This window comes from Mus pahari, chromosome 18 (genome assembly GCF_900095145.1).
Source record: "Mus pahari chromosome 18, PAHARI_EIJ_v1.1, whole genome shotgun sequence".
Classification (NCBI taxonomy): Eukaryota; Metazoa; Chordata; class Mammalia; order Rodentia; family Muridae; genus Mus; species Mus pahari.
The window spans coordinates 57006566-57023433 of record NC_034607.1 but is presented as its reverse complement, the minus strand read 5'-3'; the positions used below and the strand labels follow the sequence as shown (position 1 = coordinate 57023433).

The following is a 16868-nucleotide window of genomic DNA, read 5'->3' as shown; positions in this document are numbered from 1 at the left end:
ATTTCTCTTTACTTCTTTAAGGGAGTTTATAATGTTCATGAGATGGAATTTTAGGTCAGATTCTTGCTCTTCAGGTTTATTCCAATATCCAGGGCCTAGTGTGGTAGAACTGAGTTCTGATGGTGCCAAATTACATTGGCTTCTGTAGCTTATTTTCTTGAGCTTACCTTTCATCATCTGGTTATCTCTATTGTTAACTGGCCTGTTTCTCAGATTGGAGCCTCCTAAGTGGCAGGCAGAGCTCTGTGACTTGTGTTAGAGTTGCCCTCCTGGGAGGCAAGTAGTGCTGTTTCTGGTTAGAACAGGTCTCCTGTCTCCCTGGTTAGAGAAGACCTCCTCTGTTCCTGGTTAGGGTAAGAACTCCTGGGAGACAGGTAACCTGTGGGGTCAAAGGAGCAGGAATGCTAATCTGCCATGAGTGCAGGTAGATGTGCAGTCCAAAGGGTGATGGGGCTTAGGCAGAGAGGGATTGTTCCCATCTCTACTTCATTCAATGGGGGCCCCTGCCTGTGAAGGTATGGGACCAGGCATCTCACCTGTGTTCTTGGTTAGGGTAGACCTCATGGGAAATAGGCAGGCTATGGAGTTTGGTGGGCAGGCATGCTGATCTCATGATAGTAAGTTTTTACATGGTTTACTTGTATCTTCTTCATTTTGACTAATTCTGTCCCATTACTTTGTCTCCCAATCTTCCTAAAATAATGTATGTTTTAATGATGTGTGACATGTTTTGAGATACATATACTTATAAAATGGTTAAGTTTGAGAAATTATAGTATATGTGCATATGAACATTAGCTATGCATGCTGCAAAGAAGAAAACAAACAAAAACCTTTCAGGCAACAGTTTATATTAGAATCCTAAAGGAAAAATATATCTTTGAACACTGTTACATTCTAATAGACTTCTAGATAAGAAGGAAGGATAAAGTCTCATAATAACAGGAGAAGCCATTCAAACTTCCAGAAGAAGAAAGGTCAATATGACTACCAGGATATGGAATCTATGAACCACAGCAATGACCAACATGGCTTAAAAGTCCAGTAGTGTTGCACATACCATAGTGGTAAGCAACATCTGTCTTATTGAATTCAAAGTATTCTTAACACGAAACTGTGAATTTGAGAATTATCAAAGTAAATAAGTAAAAGAGACTTCATGAAGAATAAACATTTTATAAAGTACAGTATTTTTGCAAAGAGGCTTCAAATATAAGATATTACTAAATGGAAAAATACCCAGAAAAAATGGAAGGCCAAGGAGATATGTAACCGAGTCCTATACTTAATGTAAATTCTTCTTGGATAAAGATAGGTAAAGTATTTTTCTTTCTATTTTCATGACTAATTACTAAAAGCTAGCTGAGCCGGGCAGTGGTGGCACATGCCTTTAATCCTAGCACTTGAGAGGCTGAGGCAGGTGGATTTCTGAGTTCGAGGCCAGCCTGGTCTACAAAGTGAGTTCCAGGACAGTCAGAGCTACACAGAGAAACCCTGTCTTGAAAAACCAAAAAAATAAAAATAAATAAAAAAAGAAAAGAAAAAGGAAGAGCAACCAATATTAGCTGAAGAACAACCAATATGACTTTCCACTACTAGCTATGCATTGGAGAATGTGATTTGCTAATGTATTTTTAAGTACTCTGTTTTGTTCCTAGGAAAATGTACACATGCTATTCCATTCTCTCTCAGGGTCTTGTATCAAACAAAGGATACCCATGATGGTTTCTTAAGTTTTATTGAAAATCACTTTTTAAAGACCAGAATTTAAATTTCAGATTCTACTTACTATATAATATATAAAAATATATTTGATTTCCAAAATTCATTGAAGCAAGACTGTTTCATCCTCAGTACACAGCACTCTCTCAAAGCACAGAGAACAGTGCATGAATAGAGGTTCTACCAAAGACAAAAGACTCTTTTTACTGTTTATTAGATCAGTATAGAAAGTAGCAACCTGTGTTCTGTTATGAAGGAGGCACTCTTGAAATAAAATATGTAGCAGATGAAGAGTTAAAATAGAAAAATAATTAAATCATTTGATTTTTGATGCTATATCTTAAAGTTTTTCTCATCTTTATTTTTGAATGGTTCAATTATTTTACACTCCTTTATTGTGCAACTACCTGAAAATAGAGCTTAAAGATGTTATTATTTCAGTCTGTAATATTTAGATCAACATAATACAGTACTTAATAGATATCATAAAATAAAATATTCTTAAGAAATAATCTAGATAATGGAAATAGAACTAGAATATTAGGTCTGACCTAATGAATATCAAAGATGAGTAATGATAAATAGAACTTTCTCTATTTCCAACCTGATAGCCAAAAGTTACATGTAGCTACAGAGTACATGGTATATGAAGGAGTACATATACATGAAGGAATTGAATTTTTAAGGCAACTTCAAAATGTAAAGAAGATTCCACTTTACTAGTTCTTCCATTATAATATTCATTTTCATTTGAATTTACATATGTAGGTAACATATGATGTTTGCAATGCAATTAAACAACATATCTCTATATTATATACATTCCTGTTCACTACAGAATGGGTATTTACTGAAAGATATTGAAATTTCTATCAATCTTTTGAATATTGCCCTGGCAATTTTCCAAGTTACTCATCATAATAATTCCCATAGATATACAAATCACAAATAATCATATGCATCAATAATCATCATGTAACATCATATATAACTACGTCAATTTATAAGTAAAATAGTTATAATCATTGACAGAGTATTAACACAAAGTAATCTTAAATAGGATTATGGAATTCTAAACTGTTTGCTGCTGTAACAACCTGGTGTTAGAATAAAGAAATACAATTTAACAGAGTAACAAGGATGAGTTAAATTTATTCTGTTTATGTAAATTCAATCATGAATTAATACAATCATGAACCATCACATGTAGTTTGACAGAGTAATATTTTTAGTCACATTTAAGCAGTGGAACTGGTTTCCATTTATCCTTCTTTGAAATAAAAAAAAATTAATAAAAGTTGAGATATTTTTTACATGAGGAGCACAAGGTATTACACAATTTATGCAGAATAAACATAATAATAATTGTAAATTTTTGTAAATTGTAATTGAAGATCCAGAACATTACATGGTACAAAAAAGCCAATGCATATATGGATTGAAGACTAAACAAAATTTATTTTAATAAATTATATATAATGTTTTGGAAGGAGTGTAAGGTTATCAGATCCCTGAATCTATACTCTTAGCCACTCTGACAAAGAATAAAAGCAGAATAGTCATTATGCTACTTCATCTGCTTTTGTGAATATCAACTCTTTTTACATTGCACTAAAATTCAAAAATGCAAAGGCAGCTTCCACAAGGGAGACAGTCTAGGTATAAAGTGATGAATTTAAATTTCAGATTCTTCTGGAAGAAGAAAAGCTGGCAGGAGAAAATCCGGTGTGTCTGCATAGATATATCAAATGGAAATTTATCAGATATGGGATGCAAGAGACTGTGTTTCTAAAAGTCTACATTACCACTGAAGCAAAAACAAAAGAGGTTGACAGGGAAAATTATGTGCTTTACCTAATAAGACAGTACTCATTCACCTTGATAGAGCCTTGTCACTCCCAGTTGTACCCAAATCCAGGTCATTCCATAAAAGAGTATAGGCTTGTTACTGAAATGTAAGTGCAGTACTAGGAAAATGTTATTCCTTATATTCATGGATGATTTCAGCAAAGACCTGGATTCTTTTGACAGAAAATCTGACACTAAAAGTGTGCTGTTACAAATATAGAGTGATTCATATAAAATCTCAATTGGAAAGCTTCAAGAAAATATGTGAAAAGTAAAAATCAGCAACACATCGTTATGCTCTGATATGTGTTATCAAATCAATTTCATTTTCAGGCTATGTTGCCCATATAAAACATCTTTTCAGTTTTGCTGGGAGACATACCTGCTTTCAATAAGAAAACATGTACTGAAACAAAAATGGAGTTTCAAGATGAAGTGAATGGTAAGGTAAGATGTTATATAGAGTAGTCAACTATGTATAATTCACACCCTGAATACAATAGTTTTATATTTTTTCTAGCTTTTTGTAATGAATATTTAGTCTGATTCTCAGCATTATAAATCTAACCTTAAAGGAAATAATCAGTACATGGGTACTTCTGTCTTAAATGTCTTTTCTTAGGGAATATTTCACAAATAGTTGGCATCAGGCCATATTAGTTTGTCTTATACACACACAATACACATTCAGCATAAATTTGAGTTGTGTAAAACACACACACACACACACACACACACACACACACACATATATATATATATATATAATTTGTTGCAAGAAATCTAGGTGATAATTTCATATTATTCCATTATTGGCTTCTCATTGGAGACAATAATTTGTTATTAAATAAAGAATATTGGAACTTTCTCTTGTAGACTATTTCATTAAAAAACTGAAGTAATTCAGGTTGCTTAATAATTGGACATAGTTTCACCATTTTTGTAAGTACAAAAAATCTCAGTATATATGTGAAATACTAAAAACAATAAATCAATGTTGTAAGCTGTTAAAATCTCAAAAGGATGCAACTTGCTCTACCCATGGGAAAGTTATACAATATGTACACTCAGAAAGTAAAACTTACATCTTTGGCTACATTCAATTCACAGTGGTTGAAAATAATGACTTTTGAATCGTCATTGATTTGCACATCATAATTCTAACAATATAGAAGAAAGGGATTAAGTATTAATAGAAGTAACAAGATGGAGACCATTACAGAAAAGCATAACTCGTCAAAATATATCACTTATAGAGCCCATTTACCATTGATATATCTACAGTACAACACCTGTACCTAAGATTAAATTTTTTCTAGAAGGGTCAGAAAGATAATAAGAGACATGGAAAACAGAAATTTATTATGATAATGTAAATTATAGAAATGTTAGAGACACTATACCTATGGAATTTCAGAAACATGGCTACTTAAACACAATCTGAACCAGTAAATGTGGAAAGGAGACAGTGTATTAGGCCTCAACTCTACACAAAGAATTCCAGGCAACTAAATAACATAAACATACAAGGAAGAAAAGTTATGTGGGAGGCACTGGCCTAAGGCAGAAGAAGGGGAATAAGCAAGTAATTATAATATCAAAAATAAAATAAACAAACAACAACACACACAATCCTATGATCTTTCTTCATAACAGATTTGTGTCTTCATCAATAATTAGCTACTGATGAAATACAACTAACAGTACCAACATAGATATTTCTGATTCTTGTACTTCAAATGTTCATGAGGGCCTTAAAATTCTGTGACATGAGACCTCAGCTTCCCTGGGTGCCCTGTGCTCACCAACAACCTGACACTAATCTGAGTAGTGACAGGGCAGATAGGTGCTGATCTAAACAGGTCCAGTTTAACCTTGACTCTGAAGTTTCTAAGACTTTGCACCACTGTATGTTGCTATTTTCTATATCGAGGTGATAGAGTATCATTTTAGTCTAAATAAATTTGTTCTTTTTTATTTTAACCAAGATAATCTTAACATACTAAAAGGAACAAATTGGGCTTTAAAAAAACTAAAATGAAATATCTAAAAACACTCTGAAGGTCTTAGGTTCATACCAGTGTTCTTCAGAGAACTGATAGTATCAGGGCATAATTTCAGTAAAATGACAAAGGTACAGAGACAATGAATACAATGTGAAGTAGCCTTGGTTAGTAAATAACTTAATGATATATTAGTTTTCTAGACTCAAAAATACATCTTTTTGCTTCGAAGACGAGGACATAATTTACTAGTTAAAAGCAAGTCTATGGCCATGGCAATTTATCACTGTAAAGTGGTTGAAAATTACTGATGTTAAGAGGAAAGCAAGTCAATGAATAAGTCATTCATTCAGCAAATACTCATAATTTATAAAACAAATATGTGCATTTTGGTATAATTACAAAATAAGACTTGAATTCCACATGGAAATTTTATAATCTAGTAGATAAGGATACTTTAAAGATCTGTCTTTTCAACTGTCATTTTATTGTAGTATTTCATTTGTGCAATTTACTCTTAAATGCTTATCTTAATAATTGAATAATGCACATTACATAGGTGTGAAGAGCTAAGGAAGCCACTGCATAAATGTGTAAATGATGGATGAAGTTCTATATAACTGTGTACAGTTGTCATGGGCACAGCCATATCAAGGTCTAATGCTGAGACCCATGGGAATTCAGCAAAGCCTCCCTTTGCCTGGTGTTGGGTTCAGAAATGATATCAAGGCATTCCTCTGGTGCAAGTGACAATGTTGAAAAGTATGTGGAATTACAAGAATTTAAGACCAGTTATATGAATGGGGACGGGGTTAGAGAAACATAAATGGAAGGGTTAAATGTAGTGAGGGAAGAAGGGCCATGTTAAACATATTAGGATAGGTAAACATATCTAGCTTTTAGATAGGTCATATGAAAATCTACTACTATAGAAAATCACTAAAGTACATACATGCCCATAACTAGTATGTTAAAAGCCTAGTGAAGTAGTTGTTGGCCAGACAGCCCCCAGAGACCTGCCACATACAGATTATTGTCCTTGTTTTTGTTGTGGCTATCCTTGGTTCTCCACATGATAATATCTAGAATTAACTAAAACCCAAGTGGCTTGGTAGAGTTATGAGGGTATGTTTTTTTATCAATCTAACCATTTCTTTTTTTTATTAAATATTTTCTTCATTTGCATTTCAAATGCTATCCCAAAAGTCCCCTATACCCTCCCCTGCCCTGCTCCCCTACCCACCCACTCTCACTTCTTGGCTCTGGTATTCCCCTGTACTGGGGCATATAACGTTTGCAAGACCTAGGGGCCTCTTTTCCCAATGATGGCCGACTAGGCCATCTTCTGCTACATATGCAGCTAGAGACACGAGCTCTGGGCATACTGGTTGGTTCATATTGTTGCAGATCCCTTCAGCTCTTTGGGTACTTTCTCTAGCTCCTCCATTGGGGGCCCTGTGTTCCATTCTATAGATGACTGTGAGCATCCACTTCTGTATTTTCCAGGCACTGGCATAGCCTCACAAGAGACATCTATATCAGGGCCCTTTCAGCATAATCATGCTGGCATATGCAATAGTTCCTGTATTTGGTGGCTTATTATGAGATGGATCCCCAGGTGGGACAGTCTCTGGATGGTCCATTCTTTCGTCTTAGCTCCAAAATTTGTCTCTGTAACTCCTTCCATGGATATTTTGTTCCCTATTCTAAGGAGGAATGAAGTATCCAGGTGTTGGTCTTCTTTCTTCCTGACATTCTTGTGTTTTGCAAATTGTATCTTGGGTATTCTAAGTTTCTGGGCTAATATCCACTTATCAGTGAATGCATATCAAGTGAGTTCTTTTGTGATTGGGTTCCCTCACTCAGGATGATATCCTCCAGATACATCCATTTGCCTAAGAATTTCATAAATAAAAAAAAGTTCCACTGCTAAAATGCCACAACTGACCATATCTTTCCCCCTGCTGTTGGAGGTCCCTAAGAAGTGGTGGTCACTTAATGTGACTTACTCACTGTCTGCATGTAGAGGCAAATGGTACAATGAATACTTTTTCAAGTCTAATACTTTATAGTTATTTGTAGAAAAGCAATCCTAAATATACTACTGACTCAAATTCTACAGTTAAGATAACCTCAATTTCTTTTAATACTGAGAACATAAAGGACCCATACAAGCTAGTTGTGTCAAGTAGCCACTTCCTACTTTAACATTGATTAACTTTGCTATTAAAATCTCTATGAGAGATGCAGGAATTTTCCCCATGCCTTTTTGCAATAGATTCAAAAGCTCAAGCTTCGGGTCTATAAAATTTCATGAAGTCTGTGATTTTTAAAGCTAAATTATTCAGTATCTTGAATTAGTATTGCACTCATATGTTTCCCGAAATATGTCTAGAACAAAAGAAAGGTAAGTAGGTCTATAAGCATTTGCTTTCCTTATTAGATAAGCAAGCTTGAATAACAGAAATGCCAGGTGCAATTTAAATAAGCCTATATATGTGTGACAATATATCAACCTCTTATATAGTGAAATTCAATCGCCAATACCATAAATCCATAAAGAACCAGTAAGAGTCGCCAGGCCACCTTGGGCACTAACTGGGTGGACAGTCCCACAGTCCCCAGAGGACTCTTCACTCCCCAGACACTCTAGCATGCCCAGGTTCTAAGGATCAATAGTGAGTAGAACACAACATCTATTATAACATGACAGGGAGTGCCTGGGACAAGCAAGAGCAGGGACACAGAAACCATGCCCAACCAGGCTCAGACTCATTCCAGTCTTCACTGGGTCTACATTGGTTTCAAACTCAGTGGACAGCCTCCTACAAAGGAGGTACCACTTCCTGGTGCTCTAACATACCCAGGATCATAGGATCCAAGGATCCCAGGAGCTCGGTCACACCAGGATCTCAGGTTCTCAGAGGAAGCTTGACTGCCTAGAACTCTGCCACACCCAGAATCTCAGAATTACAGGATCCTGGAATGACAGGATCACAGAGACAGATGGACTCTGAGGAGTTCTGAATCAAGCAGGATTACAGGAAGGACAGGTTCTAATCAGATATATCGAGGACAGGGGCAGGAGTGTGAGATAATCACATAGTGGGAGGCAAGCTTAAGAACAGAAGAAAGAGAAACCAAGGTTACTTGGCATCATCAGAACCCAACTCTCCAACATAGCAAGTCCTGGATACACCATCACACCAGGAAAACAAGACTTGGATCTAAAGTCACTTCTCATGATGATGATGGAGGACTTTAAGAAGGACATTAATAACTCCCTTAAAGAAATACAGGAGAACATAGGTAAACTGGTAGAAACCCATAAGGAGGAAACACAAAAATTCCTTAAAGAATTATAGGAAAACACAAGCAAACAGGTGAAGGAATTGAACAAAACCAGCCAGGATCTAAAAATAGAATTAGAAACAATGAAGAAATCACATAGGGTGACAACTCTGGAGATAGATATCATAAGAAATGAATCAAAAGCCATAGATACAAGCATCACCAANAGAATACAAGAGATAGAAGAGATAATTTCAGGTGCAGAATATTCCATAGAAAACATGGACACAACAATCAAAAAATGAAAATGATCCTAATCAAAACATCCAGGAAATCCAGGACACAATGAGAAGACCAAAACTAGAGATAATAGGTATAGATGAGAAGGAGTATTTCCAACTTGAAGGTCCAATAAATATTTTCAACAAAATAATACAAGAAAACTTCCCTAACCTAAAGAAAGAGATGCCTATGAACATACAAGAAGCCTACAAAACTCCAAATATTTTGAACCAGAGAGAATTTCCTCCTGTCACATAATAATCAAAACACCAAATGCACTAAAAAATATATAATACTAAAAGCAATAAGGGGAAAAGGTAAAGTAACATATACAGGCAGACCTATTAGAATTACATCAGACTTCTTACCAGAGACTATGAAAGCCAGAAGAACCAGGAAAGATGTCATACAGACCATAACACAACATAAATGCCAGCCAAGGCTACTATACCCAGCAAAACTCTCAATTACCATAGATGGAGGAACCAAAATATTCCATGATAAAACCAAATTTACATAAATATCTTTCCATGAATCCAGCCCTTCAAAGGATAAAAAAGAGAAAACTCCAACACAAACAGAGAAACTACTCACTAGAAAATGCAAGAAAGTAAAAGTTCAACAAACCTAAAAGAAGATAGCCACATGAACAGAATTCCAACTCTATCAACAAAAATAACAGGAAGCAATAACGACTTTTCCTTAATATCTCTTAATATCAATGGACTCAATACCCCAGTAAAAAGACATAGACTAACAGACTGGTTACATAAACAGGACCCAACTTTTTGCTGCATACGGGAAACAAAGACAGACACTACCTTAGAGTAAAAGTCTGGAAAGCAATTTTCCAAGCAAATGGTCCCAAGAAACAGGCTGGAGTAGCCATTCTAATATTGAATAAGATTGACTTTCAACCTAAAGTTATCCAAAAAGACAAGGAGGGACACTTCATACTCATCAAAGATAAAATCTACCAAGATGAACTCTGAATTCTGAACACCTATGCTCCAAATGCAAGGACATCCACATTCATTAAAGAACCTTTAGTAAAGCTCAAAGCACAGATAGCACCACATACAATAATAGTGGGAGACTTCAACACCCCACTCTCATCAATGGACAGATCCTGGAAAAAGAAACTGAACAGAGACATAGTGAAACTAACAGAAGTTATGGAACAAGTGGTTTTAACAGATCTCTATGGACCATTTTATGCTAAAATTAAAGGAAATATTTTCTTCTCAGAACCCCATGGTATAAAAGAAAAAGAAAAAGAAAAGCAAATTCACCCAAGAGGAGTAGACAGCAGGAAATAATCAAAATCAGGGCTGAAATCAACCAAGTCAAAACAAAACTATAAAAAGAATCAACAAAACCAGGAGCTTATTGTTTGAGAAATCAACACAGTATATAAACCCTTAGCCAGACTAACAAAACCAGAAATGAAAATGGAGACACAACAACAGAAACTGAGGAAATTCAAAATATCATCAGATCCTACTACAAAAGCCTTTACTGAACAAAACTGGAAAACATGGATGAAATGGAGAATTTTCTGGACAGTTTCCAGGAACCAAAGTTAAATCAGGAACAGATTAAGGATGTAAACAGTCCCATGTCCATTAAAGAAACAGAAACAGTCATTAATAGTCTCCTAACCAAAAAAAAAGCATAGGACCAGATCGGTTTAGTGCCGAGTTCTATCAGACCTTCAAGGAGAACCTAATTCCAATACTTCTCAAACTATTTCACAAAATAGAAACAGAAAGTATTCTACCCAATTCATTCTATGTAGCCAAAATTACTCTGATACCTAAACCACACAAAGACCCAACAAAGAAAGAGAACTTAAGACCAAATTCCCTTAAGAATATTGATGCAAAATTACAAAACCGAATCCAAGAACACATCAAAACAAACATTCATCAGGATCAATGAGGGTTCATGTCAGGGATGCAAGAATGGTTCAATATATGGAAATCCATCCATGTAATACACTATATAAACAAACTCAAAGACAAAAACCACATGATCATCTCATTAGATGCTGAGAAAGCATTTGACAAAATCCAACACCCTTTCATGATAAAAATTCTTGGAAAAATTAGGAACTGAATGCCCATATGTAAACATAATAAAAGCAATATTCAGCAAACCAATAGCCAACATCAAACTAAATAGAGAGAAACTTAAAGCAATCCCACTAAAATCAGGCACTAGGCAAGGCTGCCCACTCTCTCCTTCCCTATTCAACATAGGACTTGAAGTCCTAGCAAGAGCAATTAGACAACAAAAAAATATGAAAGTGAAACAAATTGGAAAGGAAGAAGTCAAAATATCAATATTTACAGATGATATGATCCTATAAATAAGTGACCCCAAAAATTCCACCAGAGAACTCCTAAACCTGATAAACAGCTTTAGTGAAGTAGCTGGATATAAAATTAACTCAAACAAATCAGTGGCCTTTCTCTATGCAAAGGATAAACAGGCTGAGAATGAAATTAGGGAAAAAGCATCCTTCACAATTGTCATAAATGATACAAAACATCTTTGTGTGACTCTAACTAAGCAAGGAAAAGATCTGTATGATAAGAACTTCAAGTGTTTGAAGAAAGAATTTGTAGATCTCAGAAGATGGAAAGATCTCCCATGCTCATGTATTGGCAGGATTAATATAGTAAAAATGACTACCTTGCCCAAAGGTATCTATCTATTCAATGCAATCCCCATCAAAATTTCAACTCAACTCTTCATAGATTTAGAAAGAGCAATTTCTAAATTCATCTGGAATAAATAAAACCCAGGGGAGCAAAAAATCTTCTTAACAATAAAAGAACTAGTAGAATCACCATGCCTGACCTCAATCTGTTCTACAGAGCAATTGTGATTAAAAACTGCAGGGTTCTGTTAAAGTGACAGACAGATAAATCAATGGATTAGAATTGAAGACCCAGAAATTAACCCATACACTCATCACCTGATCTTTGACAAAAAACGCTAAAACCATCCAGTGGAAAAAAGACAGCATTTTCAACAAATGGTGCTGGCTCAAATGGTGGTTAGNATGTAGAAGAATGTGAATTGACCCATTCTTATCTACTTGTACAAAGCTCAAGTCTAAGTGGATCAAGGAACTCTACATAAAACCAGAAAATCTGAAACTTATAGAAGAGAAAGTAGGGAAAACCCTCGAAGTTATGGGCACAGGGTTAAAATTCCTGAACAGAACACCAATGGCTTGTCCTCTAAGATCAAAAATTGACAAAGGGCACCTCATAAAATAGCAAAGCTTCTGTAAGGCAAAGTACACTGTCAATAAGACAAAAAGGCATCCAAGAGATTTGGAAAATCTGATAGAGGTCTAATATCCAACATATACAAAGAACTCAAGATGTTAGACTCCAGAAAACCAAATAACCCCATTAAAAATTGGGGTACAGAGATAACATAGAATTCTCAACTGAGAAATATCGAATGGCTGAGAAGCACCTAAGAAAATGTTCAACATCCTTAATCATCAGGGAAATTCAAATCAAATAGCCATGAGATTCCACCTCACAGCAGTCAGAATGTCTAAGATTAAATATGCAGGTGACAGCAGATGCTGGCAAGGATGTGGAGAAAGAGGAACACTCCTCCATTGCTGGTGGGATTGCCTTCTGGTACAACCACTCTGGAAATCAGTTTGACGGTTCTTCAGAAAATTGGACATAGTACTGCTTGAATATCCAGCAATACCACTCCTGCCCATATACCCAGAAGAAGCTCCAACTTGTTATAAGGACACATGCTCCACTATGTTCATAGCAGTCATTTTTATAATAGCTAGAAGCTGGAAAGAACACAGAGGTCTCTCAACAGAGAAATGGAGACAGAAAATGTGATACATATACACAACTGAGCACTATGCAGCTATTAAAATCAATGAATTTATGAAATTTATAGGCAAATGTATGGATCTGAAGGATATCATCCTAAGTGAGGTAAACTTATCACAAAAGAACATGCATAATCTGCACTCACTGATAAATGGATATAGCCCAGAAGCTCTGAATACTCAAGATAAAATTTGCAAAACACATGAAACTCAAGAAGAAAGAACAAAGTGTGGATATTTCAACCCTTCCTAGAAGGTGGAACAAAATACCCACGGAAGTAGTTACAGAGACCAAGTTTAGAGCAGAGACTGAAGGAATGACTATCCAGGAACTGCCCCACCTGGGGATCCATCCCCTAAACAATGACCAAACCCAGACACTATTTCAGATGCCAACAAGAGCTAGCTCACAGGAGCCTGATAAAGCTGTCTCCTGAGAGACTCTGCCAGCACCTGACAAATACAGAGGTGGATGCTCATAGGCATCCATTGCATGAAGCACAGTGTCCTTGTCTTAGTCAGGGTTTCTATTCCTGCACAAACATCATGACCAAGAAGCAAGTTGGGGAGGAAAGGGTTTATTTGGCTTACATTTCCATACTGCTTTTGATCACCAAAGGATGCAGGACTGGAACTCAAGCAGGTCAGAAAGCAGGAGCTGATGCAGAAGCCATGGAGGGATGTTCTTTACTGGCTTGCTTCCACTGGCTTNCTCAGCCTGCTCTTTTATAGAACCAAGACTACCAGCCCAGAGATGGCACCACCCACAAGGGGCCCTCCCCCCTTGATCACTAATTGAGAAAATGCCTTACAGCTGGATCTCATGGAGGCATTTCCCAACTACAGTTCCTTTCTCTGTGATAACTCCAGCCTGTGTCAAGTTGACACAAAATTAGCCAGTACAGTCCTTAATGAAGGAGCTAGAGAAAGTACCCAAGGAACTGAAGGGTTTGCCGCTGCCCCATAGGAGGAACAACAATATGAACTAACCAGTACCCCCAGAGATCCCTGGGACTAAACCATCAATCAAAGAAAACACATAGTAGGACTCATGGCTCTAGCTGCATATGTAGCAGAGAATGGCCTAATCAGCGGTCAATGGGAGGAGAAGCCCTTGGTCCTGTGAAGGTTCTATATCACAGTATAGGGGAATGCCAGGGCCAGGAAGCTGGAGTGGGTGGGTTGTGGAGAAGGGGGAGTCCAGAAAAGGATAGGGGACTTGGTGGGGGGGGGGGACTAGGAAAAAAGAAAACATTTGAAATGTAAATAAAGAAAATATCTAATAAAAAAAGAAAAAATATCAGTAAGAGTACTGTATACTAAGTTCTTACTATTGACCCATTCCACTTTGAGATCAAAACAGTAATTCTTCACGGTTTAAAAAAATAGGTTTTAGGAAAGATTCTTTTAAACCACTGAATACCTCATTTCTGTCATTAAGAGAAATAACATGCTTTTTTCTGCAATAATTTATTCTAATGAAGTAATCATCTAACTCCTAATTAACACTTCATGTACAAGAGTAAAGGGGTTTATCAGTAAGCACTCTTCCTTGTTTTATTTGTCTCTAAAATATATCAAGATAGCCGTTAAAGATTCCGGGATGGCAACTTCATTATCTTTTCCTTCAGTAGTTTCTGAGGTGGCTACTCACGCTTCATGGCTTCACTGTGATCTTTCTTCTCTTCTTTGCGGTCTTCTATTTTTTTCATCCTCTTTGCTGTCTAGAGACTTAGGGATAAGCTGATTACCCACAAATATGTAACTATTAAATCTGTTTAATTCTCTTTCTTTTCCTCTTGGTTGGAGGCTTTTGTAGAATCCCCTTGTCCTACATCTCATCATTTATGAAGTTTCTAAGTATATGTTAAATGTAAATACAAGCCAAGTCTTGGAGATTCCTGATAGCACATGGGGGAGCCCCATGATAATGATATGCCATTATCATTCTTACTAGGTCATACTTGTGGTACAAAGGAAACAGCAAGGATATCTTTACTTTCCCAAGTGTTGGGTCCAGTCCACATAATCTGTGTCAACTGAACTTCCAAAGGCATTATCAATATGTCCCCAACTTTGAGTAAGATCTTTATGTAGTTTTCGTGGTCTTTCTGCACGCCAGCTCCACAGTAAATTCATCATACTGATGACTGTCAGAAGCTATCTGAAGGCAACTACCCACCACAAATGCCGTGTCACAGAATTCAAATCTTAGCAGTGACTTTCTTTTTAGGTGCATGCTGGATTATCTTCATCTTCAGATGGACAGATGATATCATTCACAGCAGGGATCTTGCCCATATACTTCTTTTGAAAAGCAGCTAGGAGATCAGGGTAACCTAGCCTTGCCCTGTAACTTCCCTCTTGCAGGATAATCTAGGTCTAGGAGCTGATTATGAAAGCTATCACTATTTTTGATGAAGCTCTTCAGTTTTTCCTTGGCATACTCCACCATATCTGATTGAAGTTCAATCCCACGATTTATTCCCAGAGGACCATTGTACTAAAATATCCGGTTCCATTTTCCAGGTTAAGAAAAGGTAATCCTGGTTGAAGTTTCAAAGCTTTCATAACTTCAGAATAAATGCAAGGTGCTAACAAGTGTATGTTTCAGTGCTTCCAGGCTGTCTTTGAAAGCATTGTCTGTAGCCTTCCAGATTGTAATCTCCGTGGTCAATGGCTCACTTTTTAGTTCCAATGTACTGAGCTTAAGGTTATCAATTAAGTCATCATTTTCCCAGGTATTCTCAGCTTCTCCCATGACAGTATTCACATCAAATCATAAGTCAAAATGTAACGAATTAGTAGAAATGGCTTCCATGGGTACTTTCTCTAGCTCCTCCATTGGGGGACCTGTGTTCCATCCAATAGCAGACTGTGAGCATCCACTTCTGTGTTTGCCAGGCACTGGCATAGCCTCACAAGAGGCCGCTATATCAGGGTCCCTTCAGCAGAATCTTGTTGGCGTGTGCATTAGGTGGAACAACAGTATGAACTAACCAGTACCCCCTGAGCTCGTGTCTCTAGCTGCATATGTAGCAGAAGATGCCCTAATCAGCCATCTTTGGGAAGAGAGGCCCCTTGTTCTTGCAAACTTTATATGACCCAGCACAGGGGAATACCAGGGCTAAGAAGTGGGAGTGGGTGGGTGGGTAGGGGAGCAGGGGCGGGGAGGAGGGTATACGGAACTTTCTGGATAGCATTTTAAATGTAAATAAAGAAAATATCTAATAAAAAAAAAGAAAGAAATGCAATGTTATCCATGTCTTTACTTACCCCTTGTTCAGTGTTGTTCAGTGTGGATAGCATAACACATGATTTAAATACCATGCAATTCTATTGAATTTAACAAGCAAATTAAAGCATAGATATATTCAAAATAAATAAAAAATGGCTTCCAATAATGTGTACTTTTTCTTTTCAATATTGAGCTAGATTTCCAAAATAAATTAAACCGAAGATGCAGAAGATGCTCACACAGCTTTTGCTCCTTCCCAGAAGCCCGCCCGAGCCCCTGTGTCAGGAGGCAGGAGCCCTACAGGCCAAATCAGAGGCAGAAGCTGGGAGGAGCAGAGACAGCCAACTAGCCTGTTGCAGCATCCACCATCACTGACCCGAGAGGGCGGAGCCTGAACTGCAACCAAGCCACTCTTCTTGTTCTTTAACTCCACATACAAAACTTGGTTCCTTTTAAGTGTTTTAAAATTTTCTCTCCTCCATTTATTTTGTCTGCTTTTTTTCTTTTAATCATAATTCATACTTTAGTTGAATTGTTACATATTCAGAAAAACCTTAAGTGGTGAATGAGACTATATTATAAATATCTTTATTCTTTCATG

The 16868-nt window shown here is 36.6% G+C and overlaps 1 pseudogene; it reads right to left on the bottom strand.

The window, feature by feature from the left end:
- Window positions 1–14586: 14586 nt before the first annotated feature.
- Window positions 14587–15790, bottom strand: LOC110335949 (annotated as a pseudogene).
- Window positions 15791–16868: the final 1078 nt, after the last annotated feature.